This window comes from Oncorhynchus gorbuscha, linkage group LG18 (assembly GCF_021184085.1).
Source record: "Oncorhynchus gorbuscha isolate QuinsamMale2020 ecotype Even-year linkage group LG18, OgorEven_v1.0, whole genome shotgun sequence".
NCBI classification, from domain to species: domain Eukaryota; kingdom Metazoa; phylum Chordata; class Actinopteri; order Salmoniformes; family Salmonidae; genus Oncorhynchus; species Oncorhynchus gorbuscha.
In genome coordinates, this window is record NC_060190.1 from 2,712,158 (window position 1) to 2,717,880 (window position 5,723).

Here is a 5,723-nt window from a genome sequence, read left to right on the forward strand (position 1 = left end):
TTTACCATCAATACCAACTGGAACCATCCATACCAACTGGAACCTGTCTTTACCATCCATACCAACTGGAACCTGTCTTTACCATCCATACCAACTGGAACCTGTCTTTACCATCCATACCAACTGGAACCTGTCTTTACCATCCATACCAACTGGAACCTGTCTTTACCATCCATACCAACTGGAACCATCCATACCAACTGGAACCTGTCTTTACCATCCATACCAACTGGAACCTGTCTTTACCATCCATACCAACTGGAACCTGTCTTTACCATCCATACCAACTGGAACCTGTCTTTACCATCCATACCAACTGGAACCTGTCTTTACCATCCATACCAACTGGAACCTGTCTTTACCATCCATACCAACTGGAACCATCCATACCAACTGGAACCTGTCTTTACCATCCAACCTGGAATCCATCCATACCAACTGGAACCATGTACCAACTTTACCATCCATACCAACTGGAACCTGTCTTTACCATCCATACCAACTGGAACCATCCATCTGGAACCATCCATACCAACTGGAACCATCCATACCAACTGGAACCTGTCTTTACCATCCATACCAACTGGAACCTGTCTTTACCATCCATACCAACTGGAACCTGTCTTTACCATCCATACCAACTGGAACCTGTCTTTACCATCCATACCCTGGAACCTGGAACCATCCATACCAACTGGAATCCATACCAACTGGAACCTGTCTTTACCATCCATACCAACTGGAACCTGTCTTTACCATCCATACCAACTGAAACCATCCATACCAACTGGAACCTGTCTTTACCATCCATACCAACTGGAACCAACCATCCAACCAACTCCATACCATCCACCAACTGGAACCTGTCTTTACCATCCATACCAACTGGAACCTGTCTTTACCATCCATACCAACTGGAACCTGTCTTTACCATCCATACCAACTGGAACCTGTCTTTACCATCCATACCAACTGGAACCTGTCATCCATACCAACTGGAACCTGTCTTTACCATCCATACCAACTGGAACCATCCATACCAACTGGAACCTGTCTTTACCATCCATACCAACTGGAACCTGTCTTTACCATCCATAACCAACTGGAACCATGTCTTTACCATCCATACCAACTGGAACCTGTCTTTACCATCCATACCAACTGGAACCATACCATCCATACCAACTGGAAACCATCCATACCAACTGGAACCTGTCTTTACCATCCATACCAACTGGAACCTGTCTTTACCATCCATACCAACTGGAAACCATCCATACCAACTGGAACCTGTCTTTACCATCCATACCAACTGGAACCTGTCTTTACCATCCCATGGAAACCATCCATACCAACTGGAACCTGTCTTTACCATCCATATCAACTGGAACCTGTCTTACCATCCATACCAACTGGAACCTGTCTTTACCATCCATACCAACTGGAACCTGTCTTTACCATCCAACTGGAATACCAACTGGAACCATCCATACCAACTGGAACCATCCATACCAACTTTACCATCCATACCAACTGGAACCTGTCTTTACCATCCATACCAACTGGAACCTGTCTTTACCATCCATACCAACTGGAACCCATCCATACCAACTGGAACCTGTCTTTACCATCCATACCAACTGGAACCTGTCTTTACCATCCATACCAACTGGAACCTGTCTTTACCATCCATACCAACTGGAACCTGTCTTTGGAACCATCCATACCAACTGGAACAACTGAACATGTCTTTACCATCCATACCAACTGGAACCATGTTTTTACCATCCATCCATACCAACTGGAACCTGTCTTTACCATCCATACCAACTCTGTTTACCATCCATACCAACTGGAACCTGTCTTTACCATCCATACCAACTGGAACCTGTCTTTACCATCCATATCAGCTGGAACCATCCATACCAACTGGAACCTGTCTTTACCATCCATACCAACTGGAACCTGTCTTTACCATCCATATCAACTGGAACCATCCATACCAACTGGAACCTGTCTTTACCATCCATACCAACTGGAACCTGTCTTTACCATCCATACCAACTGGAACCTGTCTTTACCATCCATACCAACTGAACCTCCATACCAACTGAAACCATCCATACCAACTGGAACCTGTCTTTACCATCCATACCAACTGGAACCTGTCTTTACCATCCATACCAACTGGAACCTGTCTTTACCATCCATACCAACTGGAACCTGTCTTTACCATCCATACCAACTGGAACCTGTCTTTACCATCCATACCAACTGGAACCTGTCTTTACCATCCAACCTGGAACCTGTCTTTACCATCCATATCAACTGGAACCATCCATACCAAACCATCCATACCAACTGGAACCTGTCTTTACCATCCATACCAACTGGAACCTGTCTTTACCATCCATATCAACTGGAACCATCCATACCAACTGGAACCTGTCTTTTCCATCCATACCAACTGGAACCATCCATACCAACTGGAACCTGTCTTTACCATCCATACCAACTGGAACCTGTCTTTACCATCCATACCAACTGGAACCTGTCTTTACCATCCATACCAACTGGAACCTGTCTTTACCATCCATACCAACTGGAACCTGTCTTTACCATCCATACCAACTGGAACCTGTCTTTACCATCCATACCAACTGGAACCATCCATACCAACTGAAACCATCCATACCAACTGGAACCTGTCTTTATCCATCCATACCACCAACTGGACCATCCATACCAACTGTCTTTACCATCCATACCAACTGGAACCTGTCTTTACCATCCATACCAACTGGAACCTGTCTTTACCATCCATACCAACTGGAACCTGTCTTTACCATCCATACCAACTGGAACCTACCAACTGGAACCTGTCTTTACCATCCATACCAACTGGAACCTGTCTTTACCATCCATACCAACTGGAACCTGTCTTTACCATCCATACCAACTGGAACCTGTCTTTACCATCCATACCAACTGGAACCTGTCTTTACCATCCATACCAACTGGAACCATCCATACCAACTGAAACCATCCATACCAACTGGAACCTGTCTTTACCATCCATACCAACTACCATCCTTTACCATCCATACCAATATCCATACCAACTGGAACCTGTCTTTACCATCCATACCAACTGGAACCTGAACCATCCATACCAACTCTTTACCATCCATACCAACTGGAACCTGTCTTTACCATCCATACCAACTGGAACCATCCATACCAACTGAAACCATCCATACCAACTGGAACCTGTCTTTACCATCCATACCAACTGGAACCATCCATACCAACTGAAACCATCCATACCAACTGGAACCTGTCTTAACCATCCATACCAACTGGAACCTGTCTTTACCATCCATATCAACTGGAACCTGTCTTACCATCCATACCAACTGGAACCAACTGAAACCATCCATACCAACTGGAACCTGTTTACCATCCATACCAACTGGAACCTGTCTTTACCATCCATACCAACTGGAACCTGTCTTTACCATCCATACCAACTGTCTTTACCATCCATACCATCCATACCAACTGGAACCTGTCTTTACCATCCATACCAACTGGAACCTGTCTTTACCATCCATACCAACTGGGAACCTGTCTTTACCATCCATACCAACTGGAACCTGTCTTTACCATCCATACCAACTGGAACCATCTTTACCATCCATACCAACTGGAACCTGTCTTTACCATCCATACCAACTGGAACCTGTCTTTACCATCCATACCAACTGGAACCTGTCTTTACCATCCATACCAACTGGAACCTGTCTTTACCATCCATACCAACTGGAACCTGTCTTTACCATCCATACCAACTGGAACCTGTCTTTACCATCCATACCAACTGGACCATCCATACCAATGTCTTTACCATCCATACCAACTGGAACCTGTCTTTACCATCCATACCAACTGGAACCTGTCTTTACCATCCATACCAACTGGAACCTGTCTTTACCATCCATACCAACTGGAACCATCCATACCAACTGGAACCTGTCTTTACCATCCATATCAACTGGAACCTGTCTTTACCATCCATATCAACTGGAACCTGTCTTTACCATCCATACCAACTGGAACCTGTCTTTACCATCCATACCAACTGGAACCATCCATACCAACTGGAACCTGTCTTTACCATCCATACAACTGGAACTGTCTTTACCATCCATACCAACCTGTCTTTACCATCCATACCAACTGGAACCTGTCTGGAACCATCCATACCAACTGGAACCTGTCTTTACCATCCATACCAACTGGAACCTGTCTTTACCATCCATATCAACTGGAACCATCCATACCAACTGGAACCTGTCTTTACCATCCATACCAACTCTTTACCATCCATACCAACTGGAACCATCCATACCAACTGGAACCTGTCTTTACCATCCATACCAACTGGAACCTGTCTTTACCATCCCAACTGGAACCATCCATACCAACTGGAACCTGTCTTTACCATCCATACCAACTGGAACCTGTCTTTACTGGAACCATCCATACCAACTGGAACCTGTCTTTACCATCCATACCAACTGGAACCTGTCTTTACCATCCATACCAACTGGAACATGTCTTTACCATCCATACCAACTGGAACCTGTCTTTACCATCCATACCAACTGGAACCTGTCTTTATCATCCATACCAACTGGAACCTGTCTTTACCATCCATATCAACTGGAACCATCCATACCAACTGGAACCTGTCTTTACCATCCATACCAACTGGAACCTGTCTTTACCATCCATACCAACTGGAACCTGTCTTTACCATCCATACCAACTGGAACCTGTCTTTACCATCCATACCAACTGGAACCTGTCTTTACCATCCATACCAACTGGAACCTGTCTTTACCATCCATACCAACTGGAACTGTCTTTACCCATACCAACTGGAACCTGTCTTTACCATCCATACCAACTGGAACCTGTCTTTACCATCCATACCAACTGGAACCATCCATACCAACTGGAACCTGTCTTTACCATCCATACCAACTGGAACCTGTCTTTACCATCCATACCAACTGGAACCTGTCTTTACCATCCATACCAACTGGAACCTGTCTTTACCATCCATACCAACTGGAACCTGTCTTTACCATCCATACCAACTGGAAACCATCCATACCAACTGGAACCATCCATACCAACTGGAAAACCATCCATACCAACTGGAACCTGTCTTTACCATCCATACCAACTGGAACCATCCATACCAACTGGAACCTGTCTTTACCATCCATACCAACTGGAACCTGTCTTTACCATCCATTCAACTGGAACCATCCATACCAACTGGAACCTGTCTTTTCCATCCATACCAATGGAACCATCCATACCAACTGGAACCTGTCTTTACCATCCATACCAACTGGAACCTGTCTTTACCATCCATACCAACTGGAACCTGTCATTTGGAACCATCCATACCAACTGGAACCTGTCTTTACCATCCATACCAACTGGAACCTGTCATTTGGAACCATCCATACCAACTGGAACCTGTCTTTACCATCCATACCAACTGGAACCTGTCTTTACCACCATCCATACCAACTGGAACCTGTCTTTACCATCCATACCAACTGGAACCTGTCTTTACCATCCATATCAACTGGAACCATCCATACCAACTGGAACCTGTCTTTACCATCCATACCAACTGGAAC